General features: G+C 40.6%; 1 long non-coding RNA gene across 2 annotated transcripts in view; it reads left to right on the forward strand.

The window, feature by feature from the left end:
* Window positions 1-14,957, forward strand: part of LOC105099165 (uncharacterized) — a 48,880-nt gene that overhangs the window by 31,102 nt on the left and 2,821 nt on the right. The window contains exons 2-4 of one of the 2 annotated variants that reach the window (XR_010380673.1): window positions 2,467-2,519; window positions 9,024-9,100; window positions 14,347-14,446. This is a non-coding gene — a long non-coding RNA (uncharacterized LOC105099165). Of the gene's footprint in view, window positions 1-2,466; window positions 2,520-9,023; window positions 9,101-14,346; window positions 14,447-14,957 lie in introns of those variants that run through there. The other variant, XR_010380672.1, reaches the window with a different exon arrangement.

Genomic DNA, 14,957 nt, shown 5'->3' on the forward strand with positions numbered 1-14,957 from the left:
AACTCATACCCTAGAAAGCTGTTCTTCTGGGCACAGCAATTGAAGAGCAGGGCATCTGCACCATGCCCACTGCTTTGCCCCTTGTTACCCTCAGAGATTTAAGGCTGCAGCCCCACTAAACCTCCACACAGGGTTTAAGGACATTAAAGATGTTACTCCCTTTTTAAGTCAGGACTCTTGGTTTCAAGCAACAGATACTCAATCTAACTTCTTATACTTTCAGCTTTATTTCTCATACTGCTTCTTAAAATTTCAGTTACATCAACAAATAAGCCCTGAAAAAACAGATATAGACAAAATGTTTTGCTTATGTCCGTGTGTTTTTGTTTCGTACTTCGCATAATTGAAAGTTTAAGAAATATATCTGCGAGTTCAGATGATGTCATCAGTCTCCTGTCTTGGCACTGCTTATCTCTGCCTGGCTCTGTTCCACTTGCACACTCTTCCCTTATGGTGAACAAGTTTGGTCTGTGGTTAGAAATCATTGGAAAAATTGCTGCTTCTACCGCTGTCCACATATCAACTTGCAAAATAGATTCTGATTGGCTCTACTTGGAGCACATGCACACCTCTGGACCAATCAATCACTATGCCTTAAGGGACATGATTGGATGATCTGAGGAGTCATGCACCCTCAGATGGCCTATGGCCAATGGAGGCTGGGCTGTGTCATGGTTAAAAGCTCCACTGGGATCTCATCATGTCTGGAAGGGGTAGATTCTTAAAGGAAGGGATGATGATAAATTTTTTTAAATGTCCACTACAACATATAAGTGATCCATAAAACTGTAAGTGTCTTAAAAATAAGTAGGAAAAATAAATAGGAGATTGCCAACTGCTACTCTTTTCCACTCATGCCCTTCTTCTGCCATTCAAGGCTGTCCTTGATACTATGCTAAATGTAGGGACTTAGGATTGGTCTAAATAAGTCCTGTGCTATGTATTAGCCTACAACTAGTAAACCTTAGGTTGTTGGTACTTTCACTAAACCTAATCCTTCTTTTAGGATAGTATGCCATCCAGTGATGTTCGGTAGACAAAGATGGAGAGAAATATGAGCTTCTTGGGAGGCAGAACTTGGTTTTTATTTACCTTTGTTTCTCCTGTGACACTGAGCACAGTGTCCAGCACGTAGAGGCCTTAGATCATTTTTGAATTAAGTCAAGTAGGCAAACATGTTGTTTGGAGGCTTAAAGTCCAAAAGCTAAAGAATGTACATCCTCTGAGAACTTCTAGTTCCCCCTAACTCTTCCATACCAAAAATTTAATTTTTTTTCAGAAGAATTCCCTTTAGTTAAAGACCTTGGAAGGGCCCAAGCATATAACATATGAGGTCAGCATATTGTAAGGGCTGAGTTTCTAGAGTTAGGCCTGGTTTAAAAGTTTCCAATGTCTAGGTTTCTCGAGAAATTAAAAATAGAACTATATATGACCCAGCAATTATACTTCTGTATATTTATTTGAAGAAAACAAAATTTTAAATTTCATTTGAAAAGATATATGCACCTCCATGTTGACTGCAGCATTATTTCCAGTAACTAACACATGGAAATAACCTAAATGTCATTGATGAATGAACAGATAAAGAAAGTGTGGTATATACACACAGCGGGATATGATTTAGCCAAAAAAAGAATTTGTGACAACACGGATGGACTTTGAGGGCATTACGCTAAGTGAAATAAGTCAGAGAGGGACAAATACTGTATGATCTCACTTATATGTGGAAACTAAAGCAAAATAAAACAACACAACATAAAAAGCACTGAGCTCATAGATACAGTCTGAGAACAGATCGGTGGTTGCTGGAGGTGGGGAGTGGGTGAAATGGATAAAGAGAGTCAAAAGGTAAAAAATTCCAGTTATAAAGTAAATACGTCCTGGGAATGTAATGTACAGCATAGTGACTATAGCTAACAATACTGTATTGCATATTTGAAAGTTGTTAAGAGAGGAGATCTTAAAAGCTCTCATCACAAGAAAAACTTTTTCTAAGTATGTATGGTTACATTTGAGGAGTTTTACATTTCTCCCAATGCAAATACATTTAAAGGTAAGATAATTCAACTGAAAAAAAAAAAAGCCCAAAGTGGGCCTGCTGCTAATGCTTTATATCTCCCATTTATAAGAGGACTGGTTGGCATAATGCTATATATAGTTAGGCCTGTTGTTATGTATTGATGATTTCCATAGTGGTCCCACTGGAATTATGGGTTGTGTGCTTTTTGGTATATGATCATTCATTTTTAGCATGAACTGTATAATACAAACCTAGAAACATTTGGACTTCTCATAATTTTGAAAATATTTTGTACTGTGATTTTAAAAAGACTAAAATCTAAAATCATATGGAAAAAAATCAGTTCCATATTAGACCACCATGGACCTGAACCTGGTATTAGGACTGGCCTAGGGCTGCTTCCAGCTCAGGGTGTCTAAATGGCTGTCTCTTCTCCTTTCCTACAGGCCTAGGAGATCTGTCTGGTTTCCTCTGGGGAAATAGGAAAGGCATAACTAAGGTAATGGCAAAGAAGTTCTTAAAAGATTTAAAAAATCTTATGAAGTTTTCCTTTAGCAAATGTACTTGCTTGATAATCTCTGTTGGCTCTTCCTCTAGGCCGACAGACTTGTCACAATTAATATGGGTAAAACTCAAGTGGATCTTTTCCTTGCCAAACTTGTCAGTTTGTCACTGATTACCAAACTGTGTTGATGGCACATTTCCACCCAGTCCACCTGACTAGAAACTTGAGTCACCTTTGACTAGTCCTTGTTCTTATCTCTATTTCAGATTAGTCACCAGGTGCTTCCCCAGGATATACCCATACAGCTTCCTGGTCCGTTCTTCTCTTTGCTACCAGTGTCACCATCTGATTTAGACACTTAACTGTTTTTCACTTTGACTTTGGTAAGAGTCCGCCACAGCTTCTCTCCTTCCTTCCCTACACTCTTCATTTCCATTCATTATCAGAACACCAAGCTGTATTTTTATAAAACATAGATGTAATCATGTACTCCCTTGCCTAAAAAACAGAAAACAGTCACCCAAGATATCTGTTGATAACTCTAGACTATGCAAAGTCTTATCAGTATTTAAAGACTCCATCATGCAAAGAATTGAGAATCATTACATTAATATTGCAACAAAGTTCATGGAAAAATGAAACTTAAGCAAAATCAGCACAATTTATTAGAACTTGGCCCGGGAAACTGTCCTTAATTACATTGATAGTTATCTCAGAACCCTGTAAAGATCATGACTTCTTATAAAGATATATCAATCTCTAGATATATCTCAAAATGGAGACTTAAAACATAAATTGGTTAAAAGTTAAGTTAAACAGATTATATTATTAAAAGTTAATCGAGTCATTTTTCTATTCAAAATTTATGAATGAGATTACATTAAAAGTGACAAAGATAATTACCACTACTCCTAGTTAATTCCAATCGACTATATATACTTTGAACAACAACAAAATAATGCATAAATTGTTTTAAAGTATTTGAAAGCCTAAGAGAAAAACTTTAAATGCAGTAATGCCTTTTCGTAATTTTCTAATTATGGTAGCATAAAATTGTATGCAATATAGACAATTAATAAACAATTTTTGCCTTCTTATTGTGAAAAAATATTGTTAGAAATACCCAAAAGATTATATGTAAATGTATGTAAATTATCAGCTAATACAATAAATAACAGTGACTCTGCCACCCACCCAAGAACAGGAGAATTTGCTATAATTTCCACAGATCTATTTGCTCCTTTCCTACATAGCCCCACTTTTCCTGCAGAGATAACCCAATCTGAGAAAGTTGTGGTCTTGCTGAGACAGACACTGTGGACAGGAGTGGCTGGAGAAAATGGGTGATAAGATGAGATTTTGGACTTGGATCATATACCTCCTTATTGCAATGAGGCCCCTGTCACTGAGAAGGTGGAGTAATTATAGTGCGTGGCCAAAGGTGGCAATCTAGTGGTTAACATTCTCACCAGAGGTGACTTGGGAAGGTGCACTGGTGGGGTGTGGCACACTAGCTAGTGTGACAATAACAGGCAGTCGAGAAGTATGTGGGGAAATGGTAACTTTAAGAACAATGAGATTAAAAGGCTATTGCTCTGCACTGTTGATGCCCTAGAAAAAGATAATGAAAAGCTGTAAACAATGTATGAGCAGTTTGAAAAGCTAGGTATAAAAAGCAGGTTTCACTGGTAGCTTATAAAAGGCTCTCATAAAGGAGGCCACATGGACACAATTATTGTAATGACTGGCTAGATTGGAGGGGCAGCTGAGGGAGACCACCCTACAAAGACTTACAAAGAAGGGTAACAGAACATGGCATTCTGAGATGCAAAATTGATTGGCAGCTGACAGAGGTACTCCTCAGCTTGTGCTGTCAGAAAAAAGATCAAAGATAAATGACAAAAAAGACTAAAGGTAGTGGCCCCAATAAAAAGTCACAATCCTTTACTTAATTTCTGAACTTGCACCAGTTTTCAAACCTAGAACCCAGAAACCGAAGAGTAGGCCAGATCCCCAGGAGGAGGAACTAGGTTTACCGTGATGAGTATGTGTGGTGATGATTACCCCAGAGCTTCTGCACAGGGACCTATGGCCGTCTACTCTGGAATCTGTACACTCGGGAAAGGGCAATACCCACATATTCCCAGGACCATTGGATAGGTGTCATCATGGCCTATTAGCGTGGAGCACAGTAGGGCTGGTCATAAATGATGTCCTGGCCAAAGTCCACTTAGAGTGGATCCCCTGGGTTCACGGGCTCACCTGGTCCATGGTCATTTCTAGGTCCATGGCCATTTGATCTAGGAATGTATAGCTAGAATTCCTATGTCTGGCAGTTACAATAATTCCCATATTGGATCTTTTGCCTGTGGGGAAGGCCAAATGGAGGCCTCTGAAACTGCTCCTCTGGGGGTGAAAGTAGCGGCTTGACAAACTTTCTCTTAAAGGGCCAGATGACAAATATTTAAGGCTTTATGGGTTTAACAGTCTCTGTTGCAACTACTGAAAGGTGCTCTTGTAGCAAAGAGTAGCCACGGGCATGGCTGTGTTTCCCCAGATATGATTCGCTTCTGCTGGTGACCAGGGGGCTCTGTGTGGGGGACCACTTTGGCCTCCCTGAGGATCTCAAGTAGCACACGGAAGTGGAGGTTCCTTTCACTCTTGGCACAGTGAGCCATGCTATTGTCCATCCAGCCTCAGGTAACCCTGCCCTTTCCAGCTGCCCCAGCTCCTGCTGCTACTTCTAGTCTCAGGTGATTTTGGGGGGACGTTAGGGAAGGATCTCTGAACACATCCCCTGTCTCTTGTGAAGCCAGTCATTCTCAGTGTGTCTTCAAGAGGATTTAGTTGTTTTGCAGCAGGAGAGTCCCTCAGAGCATCTGGTCAGCCATAATGATGGAGGTGATGACCTTTGTTTAAAAAATACAATAGACAAGGATTTATTGGGTCAAATGTGCAAGACTGCATTCTTACTCCACTCACGTTCACATACATGTATTGAGCATGACTATAATAAGAGGGTTTTTTTAAGGTAATCATGTGCTTTAAACATTTTTTTCAAAAATATTTTATCTTTTAATGATGGAAAATTTGAAATGTATACAAAAGAAGAGATCATAGCAAAAGGAGCCTTTCTGTACTTTTCACCCAACTTCAACAATTTTCAATTCATGGCCACGTTAATTTCATCTCTCCCTCCCTCCCTCCTTTTGATTATTTTGAAGCAAATCCAAGACAGCCTATAATTTTATCCATAAATATTTCAATAAGTATCTCTAAGCAATAAAGGCTAATTTTAAAAAACATAACCACAAGAGCAGGATCACCCTAAAGATTTGATAATGATTCCTTTATGTCATCAAATATAGTAGGGATACTAACCCTTTATTGGTGACATCAGATTCTTCCCCTAACTTTGTCATTTGTCTTCATGTTTTGCTTATGGTGTATTTTTGCCATTTAGAAGTTATTTTTATCATATATAGTCAAATACATCAATCTTTCGCATGACTACTTCTGGATATTTGAGTTCTAGTTAAGAAAGTTTTCCCCATTCCTGGATTTTAAATTCACCCATGTTGTTTTCTTCTAGTTATTATATAGTTTTACTTTTTTACATTTAAGTTGCCTTCCCATTTATCCTGGTGCTTGGTGTGGGGAACTGATCCAATTTTACATTATTCCTTGTAATTCTCCAATTATTCCTAACCATTAACTAAAACATACATTTTCCCCCTCATTGATTTAAGATGTCAAGTTTATCATACATTATAATCTCATACGCAATTGAGTCTATTTCTGAATTTTCTGTTCCTTTTCATTGGTCTTTCTCGCTCTACATGTGCCAATACCACACAATTTTAGAGTCTTGATAACATATTTTAATAACTGATTAAACTATAGCTCCCCTGCAATGGGTTCTTTTAAAAAGGTTTTCCCTTGTTATTCTTGCTTGTTTTTCTTACAAATGAATTTTACGATCAGCTTAAAATCCTCATTCTTAACAGATACAGTTTTTTTTTTAAGTAGAAGTATCTTGCTAGTTAAGTTATATTTACTATCTTACTTGCCTATATATAAATCAGTATTTCTCAATGCACTGCAGTGATAGTTATAGAAACCATGATTATATAATATTGTATCCCTTATGTTGAACAATTGCTAGTATTTGTCTTTGCACTAAGCTACAGAAACTATTAACTGAAGCAGAAGGTACTTCACTAATGGCCTCAGTACAAAATGCCTGGTTGTCCTGGGTGTAAGGAATTCTCATTTCACCAAGGTGTAAATAAATCCCTCCTTGTTGGAGATCATGTCCTTTCAGTTAGATCGCACAGTGCTGGTTACTTAGTGGCTACTTAGTAAGCATTAGGTGGCTTTTGCATGGCAAATACACATCCTCATTTTACTGTTTATATTTACGAAGAACTTACCAAAAGCAACGGACCGTGTTGAGTGCTGTGCAAGGAGTAATGCTGAGTTACACAAAGACTAAAGAGCTTACCTTAGGAAAGGGTAGCTATTTACTTCAGTAATTATCCCACAAGGCCCGTAACTCAGCAGAGATGTGTAGATGAATGCTATGGAAAAAGAAAAGAAATTAGCTCCAGCTGGAGGACTGAGCAACCAGTTAGGCTGCCAGAATCTCTTTTCTTATGAGAATGAATCAAATAAGAACACAGCTATTGAGGAATCTAACTTGAATCTAGCTTGTGTAACTGGTTTCCAACAAGAGAAAAGAATGCATGTTTCCTTGTAAAGCAGTCAGTTCTTCCTTCCATATTTACTTACTGGCATGTAGATGTGCCCTGGAAAAGCACATGTTTTTGGCTGGTGAGAAGGTAATGGGTTACTTGTAAGTCATTATCATAAAGAAACCCTTCCTCCAGAATGATATTCACAAAGGATTCCTCCTCTGGATACAAGGCACACCACTGCCTGATTACACCTTGCGAAGAGTTGGTCCACTCTAATATAAGAGGAGGGTGCAGCTCAGATACGGTTTTAAACTGAAATGTATTTCTGATGGCAAAATGAAATGAACTGTGAAAGACAAAGCGAAGCAGAGACATCGACTTTCTAGGGCTGACCTGTGAGCCCAGGCAACAACCAGCCGTGAGCTCCCTTTGTTTTTTCTCTTCAGCAACCTCTTCGTACCCTTAGCTGTGTGTCCAAAAAAGATCGCCCAGCTCTTGAACCTCTGGTGCGGAGGTGAGAGGTCTGGGGAGTTCCGTGCCCGAAGGAGTGGTTTCTGCGGACGTGCTCTAGGAAGACATCAGGTGGAAGCCTCTGAGGGCATCTGAAGGAGCCCCTTAGGGTCTTTCCAGGCTCCCTGCCGCCCGGCTCTCATCCTGCTACTGAGTCTGCGTCTGCTGTCCTTTCACTTCAGCTCACGGGAAGGCTGGCTCTTCAGGAGAGATGCCGAAAGCAGGAAAACATCTGTGAGAGGAATCCCTCAATGTCAGGCGTGCCCTTGCCCAAGAAGATGAATTCCTGACTGGTTCTCAGGCAAACAGGCTCTCAGGCAAATAGGCAGAGACACATCTCATACTACATTCCATCAAATGAAAATATCGTTTTATTTATAATTTTATATGCCCAGCTATGATGGTTAATTTTACATGTCATCTTCACTGGACCACGAAGTGCCCACAATCCTGACTAATATAACAGCCTTGTGATACTATTGCTCATTTTGTTGAAATGTTCAGTTTGACACAAATGATACAGATACAAATGATAATCTGATTTATTTTCTTACTACATCCTTGGGAGAGTTATAAAGAGTCAGAGAGGGTGACTTCACCAAAGGAAAAACTATCTGCGGTTGTATGTAACTGGAAATAGATGATTAGGCACATGACTCATATATTAATTTCTACTGGACCGTATTGCATCCTGTGAAACCCTGCTTTCATGTGAAACAGAATCTTTTGCTTTCTGTATCTCTGTGGGGATCTGAAAGAGTTTCTAGTTGTTTCAGGAATTTTTGTGGCACATGAGGTAGATTTCATTACTGAACTCTCACTAGATTTCTCACTTGAGATTTGTCAGTGATATATTAGCATTCAATATATATGCCATCAAAAGATGTTATGGCCAGAGTGACTGAATAAAAACCACAAGCATCCCATGGTCCAATGTTACTTAATGTATCATCCAAAGAAACCCCACAGTCTAGCATCCAAAGGTAATTAAAGAGCCATTCCCATCTTTAATCATGTTTTTGAAAGACCTTTTATCTTCTGGTTATTGAATGGTGTTACTTTATGATCCAGTTCACAACCTTTGGAAACCTTTCTGAGGTCTCTTTTCCTCTCCAGTGTTCTCAAACACCAAGAGATGAGGAGCTTCTCATTCTTTTAACTCTTCTTCCTCACCCTCTCACCAGCTCTCTTATCCAAGTCTCAGCCCCCCGGCCCTGGTCTCCACCCCACTTCTTCATACATTTCTGGTCCTATTTTTCTCCTGTTAATTTACCTGATTCTGCCCTTACAGAACCTGGAAACTGGAGTGGCAAAGAAAGAAGGCTATTTGCAAAGTAGAGGAGAAAAAGAAGTTGAGAGGACAAAAATGTAAGTCTTTTTCAAGATGAAATCTTAAAATGCTGGTCTGTATTTTCTCTCACTGTCACTCAGAGGTAGCACCGCACCAGGGGTAGGAGCCATGTTAGCTGTTGCTTCAAGACCCCAGGGTATGTTTCTTTTTTTCTTTTTCTTTTTTCAATTGAAGTATAGTTGATTTACAATATTATTTTAGTTTCAGGTGTACAACATAGTGATTCAATATTTTTATATATTAGACTCCATTTAAATTTATTACAAAATAATGGCTACATTGTCCTGTGCTGTACAGTATATCCTTGTTGCTTATCTATTTTACACATAGTAGTTTGTATCTGCTAATCCCCTACCTCTCTCCTGCCCCTCTCCCCTTCCCTCTCTCCACTGGTAACCACTAGTTTGTTCTCTATTTCTGTGAGTGTGTTTCTGTTTTGTTATATTTACTCACTTGTTTTATTTTTTAGATTTCACATGTAAGTGATAATAGAATATTTGTCTTTCTTTTTCTGACTTATTTCACTAAGTATGATATCCTCCAGGTCCATCCATGTTGTTGCAAATGGCAGAATTTCATCCTTTTTTTTATGGCTGAGTAATGTATGTGTGTGTGTGTATGTATGTGTATGTGTATATTATATATACATACATATATATAATACATACATGCATATATATATATATCTCACATCCATTTTATCCATTCATCTGTTGATGAATGCTTAGGTCGTTTCCATATCTGGACTATTGTCAATTATGCTGCTCTGAACGTTGGGGTGTGGGTATGTTTCTTTCACCCACAGTTTTCTGCACAGTGACCTTCGATTGCCCATTGGAAGAAAGCTGGCACATCTCTGAGACTTTGCCAAGCTCCATCCAAATTCTCTTGTGTGTATGCTCATCCTTTTCAATGACCCAAGACACTTGGACCCTTCATCTTACATACAACCAGAGGCTGTGATAGAATGGGAAAAGCCCTGTGCTGGTGCAGGCTGGGACCTCTATTGTGCATACTACTGCCTCATTTTATTTCTAAGACCAACTCTGTGGGATGGGCAGGGGCAAATACAAATATTACTATTCTCATGTTATAGCCCACCAACCAGGCTTGGCATCTCTGATAAATGTCGGTGAGTGCTTCAAAACAGTTGGAAGAGTTGTTCAGGCTAATTGTAATTTTATTAACTCACATTAAGCATCCTGGATAATTTTTCCTTTTTTATACTAAAAAAGTCCATTTTCAGCTATGAAATAAACATCTATTTTTTCCACTAGAAATCATGCACTGCATCTTTTAAAAAATATTGAATTTATAAGCATACTTATACTGTAATCATTTCCTGTGATTACTTTTCATTTTTATGCTAATAAAACTAGAATTTATGTAGTGCATTATTTTTCTGTTGTGCTTCTATTCTGATAAATACAGAAAAAGAAAAAAGACCCCAAAACATCTGACAAGGGCCATAAATACACCTTTTTAGCATCCTTATTAGTAAAACAGTCTTTATTCTCTCTTCTTTCTCTCTTTTTCACTCTCTTGCCTCATGAGAAACAATCTGTAGTATTTATAGATACTACATAGGTTTATAAATACATTTATATATAGAAATAAGGTAGATATGGACCTTCATTCACTAAAGAACAAATCATTCATCAGTTTCTGTGAATCTCCTAAATTGACAGCTTGTTCAAATACATGACCTGACCTTTACTTGGTCTGTGAGATCTTGGAGGTTACAGACTCACCTCTCAGTGAACTGATTGCTCTGATTGACACAAATTACCTTTGGGCAACAATAAGTGTATAAGGGAGACACTTAAATGCACGACCCTTGACAGCCGAGGAATGTACCTGAGAGGAAATAAAGAGCCGTGGCCACAACAGCTCAGATGTCTGTGCTGTGAACGCTGGCCAAATGAGGTTTCTACAGACACCCCCATGTCTCATGAGATGGTGAAGGGGACAAACTAAGGGTCACATTGAGGAGGTGGGATTTAACTCACAGTTGCTCAGCATTGTTTTTCCCACTTAAAATTTTACCTTAATAATCAGATTTGAGGTTTTGTTTTTTCTGACCAGAAAAAACAAATCAAGTTGAAGTCTGTGGAAGAGTTTGCTTCCCTCACGAAGAGGTCCAGGAAGCTTCTGGTCTAGGTACATATATGAAGAGTAGCCACCTCAGGGAGCTGAGTTTGTCTTCAATTTTTTAAAATAAAGGATGGAATAAAGATAGCATCGAGAAAAGCCCCAGACTGATAAAGATTTCTGAGAAGAGCACTCAGACTGCGTCACCCCTCCCGTAGACGCTGGCCTGCCCTGGAATCCTCTGGCTGCTGCCTAACTGCCTACTGTCTCTCCCTGTTCCCTAACATCCCCCTGCCTCACCCCAGTCTTGGCTCAGTGCTGCTTCATGGCAAAACACAACAGCTACTTGTTGATTAACTGACTCCCCAAACCCCTTTGGTCTCAAAGTGCGCCGGCATCTGGTATGTGGGTCATACTTGAAAATATTAAACAATATGTATGTCATTTTTCTCCCCTGTAAACTGCGTCCTCTGACAGCCATGGTAGCTCCAGGGAAGGGATGGGTAATGACCTCAGAAGAGATGGATGTGGCTGGAGCTGCTGCTAGCCCTTACGTGGCTCTTGTGCAAACTAGAACAAGGACCTTCTTGCTCTCAGGAGACACAGCCCAGGGCCAGGGCTCCTGCTGAGTGAGCAGAGGGCAGGCTGGATTTCAAATCCTGCTCGTTGTCCACATTCTGTTTGACTGCATGTGGTGGTCCCTGATATAACAGGACTAAACCCTGCTAAACTGGAAGAAGGAAAAAAAAAAAAAAGCTCCTCCTTCTGGTCCTCAGGGTATTGTGGGGAGGAGAAAGACAGAGGTACCAGAGGCATCAACCATGAGTCCTGATCCTTCCTATTTGGAGAAAAACCCCAGAGGGTGAGACATTTTGGATATGATGAGGGGAAAGCCCGAAGAGGAGAACATTTACCCCTGTTCCTATTTGGGATTCTGGGAGGACACTCCCTTGCAGCACATACCTTGTAGTCACTGTAAAGGGACGACAGTGTGGCTGGGCAGGGAGGGAGATCATGCTAGCATTGCTCTGCTTTTGTGTGGCGTTGCTGAGATCTGAATGGTCTGCAAGGTCTGTTGGTGCACATGGGGACTGAGAGTGTGGCTGGGGAACCTGCCAGAGGGACTCATCACCACAGGGACATAGTGACCTGCACGGAGTGCCATCCAGGGTGGCCATCAAATGGAAGTCCCAACCAAACTTAAGGGGATGCTGCTACCAGCGAGATACTTGGGGGTGTATCCACAGCAGAGATGTGGGTTATGTGCTGGCTGAGCAAGGGCAGTCACTGCCAATTCCGGAGCCCTAGATCAGCACCCAGTGCCAGCTGGGCGCCCCGCAGCCAGGGGCCATGGGCTAAGCGACCAGGCAGCAGGCAGACAGGTGTGAGGCCTCGATGATCAGCTCTGGGGTCCTCCCTTCTCTTGCCACTAGGAGGTAACACACCCTACTTCTGTTCTCCTGGACTCCATCCCCTCAGAGAGGAATAGGACATCTGAAAGAATAGCATTTGCCTGATAAAGATTGATTTATCTAGAGAGCCTGGTTAAATTATTGGATGAGACTTTGTGGACTAGGCTGGAACTTCATGTTGTCCCCCTTAGACAGTGGGACAGAGGCTTAGAAGAAAGATTGGATCAGCTCTAGGAGATAAAGAAACTATTTTGTTTCTTACCTGGATTTGTGGACTTGGTCCCAACTTCACCGTCATTCCACATCCTCCCCCCAGCCATCACGTAGCATGGGTGGAACAGGAAAACTGAGGGTTGGGGGACTTGGCCAAAACCAAGCATCTGGTTGCTGCTGAAGCTTGGACTTGAACCTGGGCCCTCTCATCCAAGTCTAGTCTCTGGTTTCCCTCAATGCCGTGAACACACTGACATGGATCTGGGAAGAAATGTTTACCCAAGTGTCTTTGGTCAAGTTCCCCGGAAGCTACCCTGAGATGAGGGTTTATGTGCAAGTGAAATATTAAGGACTGGCTCTCAGGAGAAAGCAGGAAAGGAGCAGGGGAAGCAGGACAGGGTCGGGGGGAAGCCAGCAGTGGGGGAGCCCCACCTTAGCCTAAGCATACCTAAATCACCCCTGCGTTGTCCACCTCTGAGGAAGGGAGCTGGCTTTCACACTCCAGCACCAGTCAGGCATGTACAGGCACGTCTAGTTTTCTGTACATGAACCCAAAGAGACCCTAGAAGCCCAAGGGCCATCCTCCGAAGAGGGCTGCTGGCGGAAGCTATTGGAAGCAAAGCACAGGAGGGCTGGGGGTGGTAAAGAACGAATCAGGAATCCAAGGAGATCTGGGATGACCTTGGGAGCCCCCGACTGTGTCTGCTCTCTCTCTCTTTCTCCCACTTTGTTGTTTAAGGCTACCAGCCATTATTTCTTGGGAAGAATAGTCCTTTATTCCAAGATTACACTCTTCCTGCTTTTTTGTTAGTCGTGTTGCTCCTTTTATGAAGACCCTGATGATCGTGGATAGTAAGACATGGTCTTGTTGTTTGAAAGTCTTATTTGGGCAATAAAAGTTGGCAACTTATTTTTGACATATTACTGGTCCATGAAACCCCAAAGTCTGGGAACCACTGCAAGAGTCCACGTCACTTCTCTTTTTCGGTTGGTTTCCAAAGTACTTCCTAATCATCTCTCTGTGATTTAAAACAGACAACTAAAACAATAAAGAGTTTGGGATCCATCTCAGTCATAATTGTGTAAACACAGCTCTTCCTCCCAGGAGGGCCTCTGCAGCCATCAGCAGGATGCATTTTCCCATGTAACTTGCAGGCAGTGAGCGGGGTGAGGGGAAAATTAACCCAGAAGGAGGGTCACAGGAGCATCACCGCTCCTCCATGAATCCCAGGCTGAGCAGGACTGGCTGAGGTCACAGGTTGGGGAGAATCCTTCTACCCTCCCAATCTCACCGAGAAACCCCTAGAAGCTCCCAGGATGTGAGTGTAGGGGCGGGGGGCTACGTGCTGCAGGAGCACCAGAGAGTGGCGAGGAGGGATAATTGTGATCAGAGGGCAGTAAATGTGAAAATTAGAAGTTAGTCAGTCTGTGTCATTTCCTGCTCAAAGAAATAAGTTGCATCACCTTAATATTCTTCCCAGTGACAAATTCTTCGAGCTGACAGTGGTTTTTTTTTTTTTTTTTTTTTTTTCTTCTACTTTACCAAGAATGACTGAGTTTTCCATTTGGATAAAGCTTCATGCGTTTCTCATCTGCCAGCTGAAAATTGCAAACAAGAAAATTCTATTCTTTGGAGCAGTTCCTGGAGAGGAGGAATAGTTTCAGTTGATCAAAAGAGTTTATAGCACCTGATGGTTTTTACTTTGAACTTTAAGAATCAAAAATTTATTTGTGTAAAGGAGTTTGGCTGATTATTCAGTTCAATTATATACTATTGACTCCAGGAAAATGTGTGACAATAAAGATATTCTAATGGTCTCATTTTAATGAGTCATAATCGGTATTTCTATCTTGATTCCGTATGATTTGGTAGAAAATTTTATTTAAAACTATGGCTTGGGATACAATTATATGTGTAAGACTGGTTTAGTGAATTAATATTATATTCAACTAATATTTATTGTGTATCAAGTGCGTGCCGGGCACAGTTCTAGGTGCTAGGTTGTGGCAGTGAACAAAACCATTAAAGCTATAGTGCAGTAATTGCCAAAGAGTTAAGCCAGCATTTCCTGTGAAATTGCCTTTGAAATAAAGTATTTTCATGGGGACAATCTAATGTTATACGATGCAGAAATTGAAAGTTACCAACAAATACAGA

The sequence above is a fragment of the Camelus dromedarius genome, chromosome 4 (genome assembly GCF_036321535.1).
Source record: "Camelus dromedarius isolate mCamDro1 chromosome 4, mCamDro1.pat, whole genome shotgun sequence".
NCBI lineage: Eukaryota > Metazoa > Chordata > Mammalia > Artiodactyla > Camelidae > Camelus > Camelus dromedarius.